Source organism: Hirundo rustica, chromosome 4 (assembly GCF_015227805.2).
Source record: "Hirundo rustica isolate bHirRus1 chromosome 4, bHirRus1.pri.v3, whole genome shotgun sequence".
Classification (NCBI taxonomy): domain Eukaryota; kingdom Metazoa; phylum Chordata; class Aves; order Passeriformes; family Hirundinidae; genus Hirundo; species Hirundo rustica.
In genome coordinates, this window is record NC_053453.1 from 65,320,916 (window position 1) to 65,334,512 (window position 13,597).

A 13,597-nucleotide genomic window follows, 5' to 3' on the forward strand; every position below is an offset into this window, starting at 1 on the left:
GAACGTAAGAGTAGGTGCTCTTAACTAAATAGCTGAAGATGTGATACAGTAAAAACACTGAAAAATAATAAACTTATTACGACACTAAGAGTGTGAGACAAACTGATTATAAATAGTAAGCTGCTTAAAAAGTACCGAAGGCAAAAATAAAATAAAAATAAAAAAGCCACAAAATAAAGAGAAAGAAAGTAAAATCCATGGAGTCAAACCAGCAAGAATTTCAATAGACAGTTTCTGATTCAGTGAACTAATGTGGAAAGCAAAACTGGAAGGCAAGATAGGAAAAAAGTTATTGTGAAATGTTAAGGTCCAAGAAGTTGTTTGAGCCAAACAACCAGGTCTGAGGAAATGATGCTTCACCTCTGGGGAAGCCCATGGCCAAGGGAGGGAGTTAAAATAAAACACAAACAAAATGTCAGTCGTAAATTGAGAGGGCCAAGGATGCACAAACTGACCAGAGCTGGTGGGGTGTGTCCAGAGGGGGGAACTGCAGGATATTTCTTAAAGGTCTTAAATTCACCCAGTCTAGGAGGGAACCAGAGGGATCTTCTGCACATCAAGGGACTATTTGGAATAATTAATGAAGGAAAGGACTTCACAGAGGTTCTGAGTTGGTGGGGGTTTTTTTGTTTTGTTTTTTTTGTTTTTTTTGGTTAAATCTTCTCTGCAAATGATGCTGTGCCAATATCCATGTTAGACCTACTTTTTCAGGACAAGAAAGCACATGAGCTGTCAGAACATGGAACACTGAAAGGGGAAACATTGGAACAAACTGATAAACTAAACAGCAGCATATCAAAAGGACCTCATGGTTATACATGCAAGGGTTTGGAAAGCATTTGAAACTGAAGTGGCTGTGCTGATAGCAAAAATACACAAGTTGTCACTGAAGTCAGATACGCTGCAGAAGGACAGGAGGGTAGCAACAAGCACACCTATCTTTAGGACAGGCACGGGATTAATCTTAGGTATTATATACTAAAAAGCTTTGTTTCACTTCCACCTTAATTGATTGAAACTAACAAGATCTAGATTTACATATAGGAGAGGATAAAAAGGATCATAGTCAGGTTTTTGTTGTTGTTGTTTTTGGATTTTTAAATATTTTCTGATACATATTCTTTGAAGCATGAAGCTAAAAGACCAAGAAAAACAACTTGACAAGTCCACATATCTGAGTATTTTTATATTGTGTGAAATTCTTTAACAAATTTGTGATAGAATAAGTAGATTATTATTACAAGCTGGAAGCTGGTTAAGAAAGAGAAAACAGAAGCTACTACATACAAATTATTTTTTTCACAGTAAAAGATTAACAGCTGGGTTGTCCAAGAACTTAGATCTTCTTTACTGAAATAATTGGTCTTAGAAAAAGAGAATAAGGATTGAAGTACTTCATGTTAATTAAGCTGGGAGAACCTAACATTTGGATCACTAATGGAAATTAACATTGGCTGAGGCAGAACAATCACAGGTGGAGTGAAATATTTGGAAGCCTTTTTGGGTTCTAAGCCAGCTGTGGCCACTTATTATGGCATTACACTGAACAATCCTACTCTGCTCTATTACAGCAGCAGTCAAAAAAAAACCCCAAAAAAACAAACAAAAAAACCCCACCACAACAAAAAACAACACCACAAAACCCCACCCCCCAAAAAACCTCAACAAACAAACCAAATAGACAACCCAAAACTTTTATTAGCATATTAAGAGGTGTTAAAATGGAAATTATTTTATTGTTCTTGTCTTCTCTCATGGTGGAGTAAATGAATGGCACTTATTCAATGAACTGGCTTTTCCAGTTGGTCTTTTTGTGTCATATAACAGAGAGGTATCAGTAACAATGAAAGACAACTAATTTAAATAGATCAAAGGTTGTCTGGAATACAATTTTCCAAAGAAAATATTTAATTAACCTACTGAATTCCCTGCTACGTGCTATCACTAAGGTGCTGAACTTACTGGGAGGCAAAACTGGATTAGTTGCTTATCTGGCCAGTGAGTACATCTGCAGCTCATCTAAAATCAGTAGAGGTTTCCATCTGGGGAGGGAAGCAAAGAGATATTTTTGTCTTTTGCAAAAGGTCTCTGGGTAGTGAGCAAACCCCAGCTGATGGGTATAAAAACCTTTTACCTGAGGGCAGTGCAGATATCTAGGGCAGCATTCACTACAGCTGCCTTTTTGGTAACCAGCACTGACAGAAACACTCCACAAGATGAGAGAAAACACCTGTCTGATCCAATGCTTTAACCATTATGTTCTAATGCTCTGTAAGTGGATGACAGATGCCTTTTTGAATAGGAAAATAAGAGCAATGAGAACAAATAACACAAATTCTGTTAATTATTCATGCTAACATTCATGAAACTTTTGAAATGTGTGAATACTTTCATGAATAAATCATTGGTCACTGGCTTGCTTTAAAGGATTTCAGAAATAAGAGCGGAATAAGCTTGTTGCCATTACTCATGAACAAAGTTATGAATAATTTTCAATATATGACTGCTCTGCTTTCTAATTGACTGAACATGAGCTAGATGAGTTTGAAACAGACATCAGTAATTCATTGCAAAGCTGAGAGAAAAATTCTCAGGAATCTATGAGAATGCTATGGGTTATATCAGAAACCTAATTTTTCCCTATGTATAGTTTTTGCTGATTTTTGTTTTTCACACGGTGGAATAGTTTACAAAAGAAAAGGATCTAATCTTTGTGTTTGAAGATCATCCTATCTGCACAGAAATGAAGAGATCTTTATATATTCAGGCTACCTGAAAATCCTGAGCCATAGAAATCACTAAGCGAGAAAATTCTTTTAAATTACTAGGTTTATTTTATCACCTTGGTTTCTAACACTAATTTTGACAATGATTCAGAAGAAAGACTTATGGAGATATTTTTGTCTCATTACACCTCTCTCAAAAAAAGGCAAAAAACCCAAACAAAACCAAACACCAAGCCAAAAATCACAAACAACCCAAAAAACTAATAAAACCCACACATGCCCAGGGTTTACTCAGAGCTTTTCTAAGAGCTTGAGGGAAACCCTGGGAAATGCTGATTTACAGAATTTCTCGCCTATTTATGTTGTGGCTGCTCACAGAGATCTTTATTGCCATCACTGCGAGAGGTGCCCCGTTCTATTCCCAATGCCCATTATCACATTGCATTTCCCTTTCAGCAGAGTTTGATGAAACAGAGCTTGTTCCGTGAACAGTTGTCAAAACACTGGCATATTCTAATTACAGCACTTACTATGTTTCTGTGAAAGTCAAATTCTGAGCTCAATTGCACCAGAATAAGCCAGACGCAATTAAAATCACTGGAGGCACCCCTGATTTGAAAGAATGTAATTAAGATGAGAATCTAGCCCATGGAGTCTCAAGAAATACTGGAATGGCAGGAATCAGAGAATCATCTTGTCAAACAGAAAACACACAGAAAACTGAGCAAAGCAGCTGGTGTAAATGTAGTCTGTTTCATTTAATCTATATTATATCCTTAAAAACAAATACGTGAAGCACATGGACTGCTGAAATCCCATTGCACATCTTAGTGGCATTGGCAAGCATTCTTTAGAAAGTGCTTGATGGAAAGGAGATGAAACTCACTTCACAATATCCTATCCTCTTGGGACTTCAGATTGTGTTATATGGGAGGTATACTTTGGAAGACCTGCTGATATACAGCTTTCTCTGTGGGGAATAGGTGTTAGACATAGGTACAAGTACAGCTTCTAAGGCGGGACAGGCAGTCCAAAATGATGCGCAGCTCCACAGCCTAAAGAATTTTTAGACAGCAGCAAGCTCAGGGTGTACGGGAAAAGGAGGCAGCCCTTTAATGCAACTTCAGGAATGGTCTCAACTTTCAATTCTGACCACTTCAATCACAGAAGCGTAGGAAGGCAACGGGATAAGTCAGCAAGGGATCCCTCCTTGATTTAATATGGAGAGCTAGGGAATGCAATCTGCTAGGTACAGGTGTTTGGCAGTCAGCTGGTGGGATGTGGACAAGCAAGTAGGGAACTATATTTTTTGGGCAGCTCTGACACAGGAAAAGCTGGCAAAACTGAAAGCCGCCTTTGCCAAAATGTAGGAAAAGATGGGTAGGTGGTGTGCATGGAGTCTTGTTTAGTTCTTTCTGCAGCCTGGTTCTTGGAGATGGGAATCTCTAGGATGGGTTTAACAGGGCTTGAAATGCTACCACAGAATTTAATGCTACCATACATTATATACTAACATATAATTTAAGCTTTTTATATAAGCATTTGTGAAAAAGTTATCCCTGTCATTCATATGAGCTGGATCTAAGCCCCTTCAGATTTCCTTAGCCTGATTACTGTTGCCTATCCCACCCACCTAAACAGCCAGTAAAAGGTCAGGGCAGCAGTTTCACGAGTGAGTAATCTTCTTCTGCGCCTTCAAATCTCTCGGAATTAGCTGAGGGTTGCTTCAAGCTGCGAAGCTCAAAGCCAGAGAGATCCAAAATTTCAGAAAAATGGTCAGATATAGTCTGGACTTCCCAGCTCCAATTTCTTCCCACTTCTTACTCCACAGTTTAACCCACCCAAGCCATAATCTCTGAGTGACCAAACCAGGATCAATTGAACCAGCTGAACACCGTCTGACCTTTTTTCTTTTTTTTTTTTTTCAGCTTGGGCTTTAGAAGAGGGAAGATCTGACTGGCAACAGATAGGGAAGAATATAAGAATGTCCTTTTCTCGTACCACTTGCTTCTCTCCCTCTGCTGTAGTTGGCTATGAAGCCTCACGTTCCTGGCACCCGGGGATGCTCTTCCTCGCCTGCCTCTGGCACTAGAGGGCGCGGAGATCTGGGCTCCGGGCTGGAAATCCAACTCTCCGCCGCTTCCTACTTCACCTTAAACTGAACTCAACTTCCAAAGACGTCTTGATTTCACAGAAAGGGAATTGGCTTCATTATTACTGGCTCGTCTGAGTTCCCCATGCTGCATTGCTATGGAAACAGGACCAGAAAACGCATCTTTTGCATGTAGGTCATGATACTAGTGGAGAAGGGAAAGCTGGGTGAGCGGGTTACGGGAGTGAAGTGGGACAGAGTAACCTCCTGGGATTGCATTAACAACAGTGAGGGATTTCATAGTAGATGTCCTCAAAAGACTTTTGGATGAGACACCAAATGGGCTGAAAGAGCCAAGCATTTTGAGAGCTGAGAACCATGACACACGCACACAGATTCAGCTCAGACGTGACAACCAAAGTGACAGTGAGCACTGGGCTGAACACCTAAGAGGAAAAAAAAAATATATATATATATATATATATAGTTCTGTTTATAGATTCTGTTTTTAACTGATGGCCTCGGTTTCCTCCTTTCAGTGTCTGGGTCTCCATCCTGGATGATGACAGAGCACAGTCAGACTGCTGTCCCTTCCATCTCCTTAGGACATTCTTGGTCACACATGGTCTGGGTCTCCCCGAGCTCTGCCCAGATGCAGAGTTACAACCATTTGGGTAGAGGGTACTACTCAAAATCCTGGGTTTGGATGCGAGAAAAGCATGACCTCTCCTTTTTATAATTTTGCCCTCCATCCCAAGCAAGTTGGGGACATCCTAGACCCCTGCTCCCTATATACTGTGCCTCGTTCCCAAGTGGACTGCAATGCAGAAATCCCAGAGTGTTGAGGGAAGGAACAGAGAGGGCAGCTCAGTGGGGCACATGCTCAACAAACCAGTGAGATTACTGCACTTCTCACTCTCCTGGTGCAAAAACAGTCCAGGGGTCCTGCAGAGGAGAAGTTCAAGCAAACTTACACTCGAAGAAATCCTAAAGGAAAGAGGAAGTGTACTCTGGGTCGCTTAGAGAGCTTCATAGATGAGTCACCGAGAGCAGCCGGTGTCAAAAACCACACAATCAAAGCTGGTGTGTATTCAGACAGGGCTGTGATTGCAAGTGATGCAATACCATAAAGGCTGACAGCATGCATACTTCTGCTCTCCTGTATTCACTTTATTATTTTTTATAGTCTGTGGATTTGGAATATCCCCCAAATAGCTGCAAGAGCAGGCTATCAAGCAGAGGTTAAACCTTCCTTTTTTGTCCTTGTCTTTTTCCTCCTGCAAAGAGAGTATCTTCCTTAAGGGAGAAGGACAAGCCAGTGTGTGCCAACACACTGGTTGATACATAAAAATGGGGATAGATGTAATTCTGGCTAGATTTGCAGCAAGAATTTCCAGTTGGAAATAAAACCCTCTCCTTGCCCTAAAAGGAACTTTGGCGAATGAGAATAGTAGGAATAAACAATCTTGCAGGGGTGGGAAGAAGAGTTCCCCGTCCTTCACCCAGCAGAGGGGTAAGGATTCACCCATGGGCTACTGGGGTGAGTTACAAGCCCTGACAGCCTCCCCTCGGAGCTGGCAGCGGGCACAGCCATCCTCCAGGAGCACCTGGCATCAGGGCCCTCCGGCTCGGCTCCCGTGCAGGGGGACGAGCAGAGGAGCTCCCAGCCCGCCTTTCCCCATCACCCTGCTGCTGGGGCAGCCTGGTGAGAAGGCGCAAAGCCAGGAGAAGCGCCCGAGCTGGAGGGATGGCCAGAATCGGCTTTTGCCCAAGAAGATGCAGAAAGCACTCCGTTCCTTCAGAGCCCCCGATAGGGCCTTGCTGTGGGGCTGCAGCAGGACCTCGATGGCCCTGGGCTCTTTCTGGGAGGCAATTTTTCTCCCACAGCTTGCTCTGAGCTCCCTCTCAAAGTATCGACTCGCTCCTCCTGGCCCCAAGCACTCCGTGGCGGCGGCACGGGCGAAAGGAAAGGGAGCCCGGAGGCACTGCCGGGACGGACACAACCCTGCCGGGACGGACACAACCCTGCCGGGACCGACACAGCCCCGCCGGGCCCGGAAATGAGCCGGGAAAGCCCCGACCCTTCCCACCTCCGGCAGCGCCCCGAGCCGCGCTCCCCTCCCCGAGGCAGGACGGGAGAGCTGAGGCAGCGGGAGCTGCTCCCGGACAGAGCGGGGGGTCCGGGGACGAGGGACAGCGCCGGCACGGCGGCAGCCCCCTCCCCGGGACCCCGCATCCCTCCCGGTCCCGCAGGGCGGAGATGCCGCCCGCCCGCCCGCCAGCGCGCACCGCGGGCAGGCTCCGCTCCCCGGGGACGGCTCCGCTCCGCTCCCCGCTCCCGGTGACGTTCTGCAGGAGTCGCTGGCAGACGTGCCACAGCGGGAGTCGGGAACCATAGCCCCGCGGATGAACCTGTGTCGGAATGTAGCGTTCGTAATAAACCCCCCTATGGAGAGCGCTTGAAAGAATGTGAAGGTTTCTCTAAATCAGGCTACTGTGTCTCTCCCGCTATACCACTCTAGATTGGGTTCTGGGATTAATATCGCAACTGAAAGTCGATAGGGAAGGGCTCTGTGCTGGGGACAATCGCTCTGCCTAATCTCCTCTCGCTGCTTTTCACCGGTGGCCCGCTCAGCTGTGGCCCATTCAGCAAAAGTTTCCCTATGGTCTGTTCTGCTTCTTCTGCCAGGAAGCAAAAGCTCGTTTCTTAGACATTATTTCCTTGGCGGGAGCTTTCCTATGACAGCAGCGCATGAAATCCTAGGTGCGGCGAAGAAGGGGCGGAGGGTAGAGGACGTGGGGGAAAAAAAAAAAAAAAAAAAAGAAAAAAAAAGCCAAGAGAAGGGAAAGAAAAAGAAAAAAAAAAAAAAAGAGAGAGAGGAAACGTCAGTAAAAAGCAAAGCTTTCCTACCTGTGATCCAATTAGCAGAAGTTGCATCTCATCCCGCCGCAAGCGGCTCGCTGGAGCGGCGGCTGCGGAGCGGCCCCGGCTGTGGCGGCAGAGGCATGCGGGCTGCGCTCCGTCAGCGCCCGCAGCCGGCGGCTTTATCTTCCTCTTCCATATCTTCCACGAGGAGGGAGGGGGGTTGGGCTGGGGGAAATACAGATCACTTGGTACCGTGATAGTGCGGGGAAAGAATAACAGGTTGGAAGCTTTAAACAAGAGGTGGCATCGTCCGGGCTGATGGAGTTTTTGTCTCTCTCTCCCTCTCGCCCTCCCAACACCCACAGGCACACACATAGACACACACACCCACGGTGGCTGTAACCCTCGGGAGTCTCTGCTTCAGTTCAGCCAAGCCGAGTTAAAAAAAAAAAAAAAAAAAAAGTAATAGTGCTATCAAAACTGGCTGAAAGATTTAGACAAAACTGGAGTAATTAAAAACAGGTGAAGCTGGGACTCGTGAGTGAGCCTGTAATAATTCATACTTCCCCCAGATCTCGTGGAGAAATGAGGGTAAGCTGCCGCCCTGGCAGGGCTGGTGGCGAGCGAGGGGAGCAGGGTGCCTAGGTGAGCATCTCGGGTGAATGTCCTTGCCGGGTGCTGCGGCTGTGGGTCCGCTCGCTGTCCGCCCGGAGGGGTGTGCGGGGGTGTGTGATGCGTGTGAGCGCGAAGAGGGCTCGATTAGCTGCAATGGGAAGGCAATTTCTGCAGAGAACATTTACAATTTTCTTTCAATATGACAGGATTAGTTGCTGTTGAAAGCTCTCCTCCAATAAGATCGCGCTGCTCTCTGATTTGGTGGCTTTGCTGAATAGAAATTACTGGTTCTTGTTATCTCTCAACACACTCTCCCGGTCTTCCTCATCAGGCACTCCCCTCTTTCTCATCACAAGTCTTTATCTACAATTTGCACATCAGAAACACTTTTTTGTTTTTTTCAATTACCTCTTCCCCATCTTCCCTGCAATACTGTCCTCTTTGTTTATTTTTTTTTTTTTTTCTGCAACTCCTTGAAAGCTGCAAGTCTAAAGCAATGTATGGGAGGAGGAAGAGAGAAAGAGATCTTGCTTTTAGATTATTACATTGTGGAAAAATGTTGTTACACTAAATCCAGTTCAGTTTCTTAAACTCATTATTGTTCTGAAATTTTAATGGGGAGAGCCTTCTTTTGCACAACGACAAATAAATTAGGGAGAACAGAGACATTCTGATAACAGGAGTTAATTCTCAGAGGGTGTAAAGAATTCCTCTTTAACTAATAGTCAGGAGGCTAAGAATTATTCACTTTGCTTAAGGAAACTTGTCAGTTCTATGGGTGTAATCTAGATATAAAAAATCTTTAGGCTTTGTTTGTTTTTATTTTCCTCTCTTCTGGACCAGATCTGATTTGTGGTCTGAAGTTTGCTTTTCCCTTGGGATAGGGGCTGTCGGAGTGGGAAGCAGGAGAGCAGAACTCATCTCATATATTCTCCAAAGAATAGTAGCAGGGAAGTGCTAGGTGCAGAAAAGAGACGTGGACTTTATGAAGGCAATCTAAGGTTTTTGCTGCGGTCTCCCCTGCCCCATCTCTTGTTCTGAAAGGCTGAAGGAGCCACAGCACAACCACTCCTCTCTCCACTCCTTCAAGTGTTTCTTGACCTGAGATTGCTGCAGGAAGAGAATTGTCTACACGACTCACATACATGTAGCTGATGCTCCTGGAAGGGTCTTAGGGGGTCTTCAGGTAGGGCTACTGCCTGGAAGGGTTCAAGGCCAGGCTGGATGGGGCTTTGAGCTACCTGATCTAGTGGAAGATGTCCCTGCCCATGGCAGTGGGGTTGGAACTAAATGACCTTTTATGTTGCTTGCTACCAGCTAATTTGGAGATGAAGAGCTCTGAATTTTGGAGATACTTGAAGGTACTTGCACAAGGCTGTGTTTGTCTACCTGAAAGCGCTCGTACATGATTTAAGGGCTGGATTACCTATAGTTCTTCAGGAGCATCAAGGCACCTGAGACCTGACTTCTGCCCCTTGCTTTCTCAGCTTTCACAGAAAATTTTGCCCGGACTTCACAGGAGAGTTGGAAGACAGCTATGCAGTCAACTCAGATGATATTTGCTACCGGGAGGTTGGAAGCACGGCATTAGCACGCTGCAGCCCCATGGGATTGCTGCATCTCAAGTGCCAGGGCAGAGGACAGCCACCTCCACAGTCCGGGTGCCCCTTCCTTTGCCAGACAGCCTCAGCCCCGGCCGCCCCCCGCACCTCCCACGGGTTGTCTCTCAGACCTTGGCACTTAACACACTTTAACATTCACTAATCAGGACGATCAGCAGCCTCAAAAGTCCCAACGCCTGCTTCTTCTTCTTCCCCTTATTATTAACGTGTTTTTTTTTTTTTTTTTTTTTTTTTTTTTTTTTTTTTTTTTTTTGTTTGTTTTTTTTTTCTTTCCCAGCGAGTGTTTGATTGTGCACGTTGATTTCTGGAGATCTAATTAGAGTTCAGTAGCTGCGAGCACGACTCAGCCCTTCCCACAGTGGTGTCCCTGCCCTGGGATGACCCCGGCGGTACGCGGCGGTGTTGGGGACTCCCCAGCCTCCCTCCCTCCGCTGCAGAAAAGGACAGAGGTCTGGTGATGGCTTCCAGCAGCACGGCTGGAGGGAAGGCAGCAGGTAGCTCCGAGCTGGCTCTACCCAGCTGCAGGGGGCTCCCCAGTGCCACGCTGCTCGGCGCCGTGTGGCCGTCACGGACCGCTGGAGGGACATCCTCCGCCGTGCCAACCTCGCCATCCAAGCGGGGAGCATCTCGCTTCCTCGCAAGCATTCCCCACCCACAGCGCCGTCATCTCCCGTGGAAATGAAAGCCCGGTCCTGAAAACCCCTGGCGTGTGACCCTCACCTCCTCCGTGCCTCGTCTGCAGCCCGCCCGGGGGGAGCGGAGATTCCCCCCAGCGATCGAGCCTTCCTGAGCCCGCTCCTAATCAATCTGGGCGGATACATCCCGATGGCGCCCGGTGACTCCGTGGTAATTGGCACCTTTTAAGTTTGACAGAGCATCCGTCATTCCCGGCTCTCCTCTTTATGGATCTACGTGCTAGACACGCCTCCTGAGGGAAAAAAAAAATGCTGCTTCTGAGCTTAAAGCGTTTAAAACACATCCCCCTTCCCCGACCCCCCCCACTCCCTAGCCGCTCAGAACTCCTCTCGTCTCCGACTCATGCAAGAGGAAGGAGGACGAGGGAGCCGAGTCATTTACAGCGCGCTAAACCGCTGTAGAGTTAAATTCCTCGTAGAATCACAAAGCAAAGTGCTCAGCCCTTCGCTGTGAGGGAAAAAAAAAAAAAAAAAAAGAAAAAAAAAAGGCTCGTGAGGAGCGAGTATTTGCTCATGCTGAACTTCCCCTGCCGCAGAGGGACCGGGAGTCACTCCCGGGGAACGCAGGCAAAGACAGCGACTTTCAGCGAGGCTATTTCCAAAGGAAACCGCATCCCTACCCAGAGATGCCGAGTGATCTCCAATGAGACTTTGCTGGTGGCTTTCCTTGTTTTTGGATGCACATCTCGAAAATGGCTCCTTCTCCCAGCGTGGAGCTGCCTCTTTGGGGTTTGCTCCGGCAGCATGAGTCCCCTGTCCCCATGGACGTATAGCTTGGCTGGAGAAGGAGGAGTACTGTCCCCAAGAGCTACTTCCAAAGGGAGCTTTACTGTTATATTCGTAGGGCTGAGCTCCCTCTCCGATTCAGCTCTCATCTGTACCTGCGGGTTGCAGAGATATCTGCAGAAACTCAAGGTTCCCTTGAGGGAGAGGGAGGCTGGGCGAGTGTCCCCATATTCCCACGGCTCCTTTTCCCCCTTTCTCATGGTCCCTCCACTCCTCTTTCATCCTGCTGGCACAGGATTAGTGTTAGAAGGGGAACGGGAAAAGGGCAGGCTGTGACTTCCCTCTCACTGCCAGAGGCTCTTCTGTCCACCTAGGTTCAGGGCAGATGAGAGCTTCCCTTGTAGCCTCTTTCTGTATCCAGATGGATAAGGATGGACCAGGAGAGTAGTTCAGCTCCAGTCTCTTGCTGTTCCCTGCTTGCCAAGTTTCCTAGGAGGAGGGAAGCAGGGCGGGTGCACACTTAGACGTGCAAATGCCCAGTGAATGGGGATCTGATTGCTCAGCTCCCTCCCCATGTGTTCTCCACAGCTTAGGTGACTGGCTTCCGAACCAGCAGACAGCTTTCTTGGGGGACCGGGAGAGCAAGCCCAGGGAACAGGCAGCTCTGCTAACCAAAATGCTTGGTTTTCCTTCAGAGGTGTGGTCCTCTCCCCAGCGCCTGCTGGAGGTGTCACCTCCCAGGGGAAAGAAGTGGGTCTGAGAGCCAATGTTTATTGAGAGCACCTCTTCCCTGTGAGCTTTTTCCAGCGGTTTTAGACAAACAGGACTCAGAAGAGCAGGACAAAGCCCTAATTTCTCTGTGGAGGAAAACACCAGGCAAACAGGTTCTTTGTGCAAATAGTGAAAGGCCCTTGGAGTTCTACAGTTATTTACCCCCAGCCTTGCAATGGAGAGCTGATTTTAACGCATGGGAGAGGCAGGTGCCTGAGAGATGATGGGAAAATACTGGTGAGAGTGGGACAATGGAACTGCAAATCATCCTGACAGCGTGGAGCACAGAAATCAAGGAGGAAGAAAGGAACAATTCCAAACTGAGACAAAGGCGAGCCAGACTCTGTGCAAATAAATTCCTAATAGACACAAATATGAGGAAATTAAATGAGCTACATAAACTGATGGTCAAACCTTTAACAGAAAATGATGTGTAATCCCTCAGCTATGTCCATGGCAATGCATTTCTAGGAGTGCTATAAACCACAGTTAGATCTGCCAGGATAGGCAGTGAAACACTGACACATGGCAGCTTGGATCTCACTGGTGCCAGGGTACTAAGAGCACTTTGTTTTTTTTCTTCTCAGTTCAAGCTTTAAAGTCCTCCAGAACAGCTGGCAAGGGGGCTACAGTACCACCAGCTACATTAAACTGGCTTGTTAATACAAAAGCGTTTCTTTTCCATTTCCCCTGAATGATGATGCTCTTTCTGTGTCCCTTTTGAGTCTCAAAGCCCAACATTCTGGGAATTATTCAAATCAGATGAAAATTGATGCAGTGGAAATTCCCAGCAGGTTTAGATGGGCTCAGGGTCTGATTTTAAGAGCCAAACTGATCCTTTCTCTTGTGGAGCAGCTAGGTGGCGAAGTGGAAAATCAAATCTACTGTTTTATTAAGGATAACCACAGTATCTGGAGAGCATTCTGCTGGGCACAGCAAAACTGATGGAGCAGTTTTTCATATAAGCATGCATGTAGTTATCATCCTAGCAATAAACACCTATCAACTGCAGATCTTCACTGAAGTGGTGTTTTTTGTGGGTTTTGTTTTTGGTTTTTTTTTGTTTTTTTTTTTTGGGGGGGGGGGGGGTGGCGGTGTTTGTTTGTTTATTTTGTGAAGGAATAATTGGTCCTTGCAAATGCTGCATTGTCCCAGGTGGGCAGATATGAAATGAGTTGCAGAACAATCTGCAAAATATATCTGCTGAGAATCATTGTCAACTTCGTCCCGATTTGGGAAGACAGTGATATAGCATATGTTCAAGGTTGTCAGACGTACTTCAGGGTACAGACAGAAGAGTTTGTTTCAGGAAAAAGAAAACAAGAAAGAAGTAAGTGGCTTCAACTTGTGTGATATAGGAGTTAAAAAACATTAATGAGGGGACAAGCAGGGTTATGGTTTTGTTTTTAACGTAGTAAGTTTTATAGCTGTGATGCAAAGCTCTTAAAAGACAAAGAGTTAAATAAAATTCTCTCTGAATTGTG

At 46.3% G+C, this 13,597-nt stretch overlaps 1 protein-coding gene across 1 annotated transcript in view; it reads right to left on the bottom strand.

Annotated features, from left to right (window-relative positions):
• Positions 1 to 8,442, bottom strand: part of CHRM2 (cholinergic receptor muscarinic 2) — an 85,761-nt gene extending 77,319 nt beyond the window's left edge. Inside the window, exon 1 of the mRNA XM_040061366.2 lies at positions 7,730 to 8,442. The gene's annotated coding sequence lies outside the window, so the exon portion shown is untranslated. The remainder of the gene's footprint in view (positions 1 to 7,729) is intronic.
• Positions 8,443 to 13,597: the final 5,155 nt, after the last annotated feature.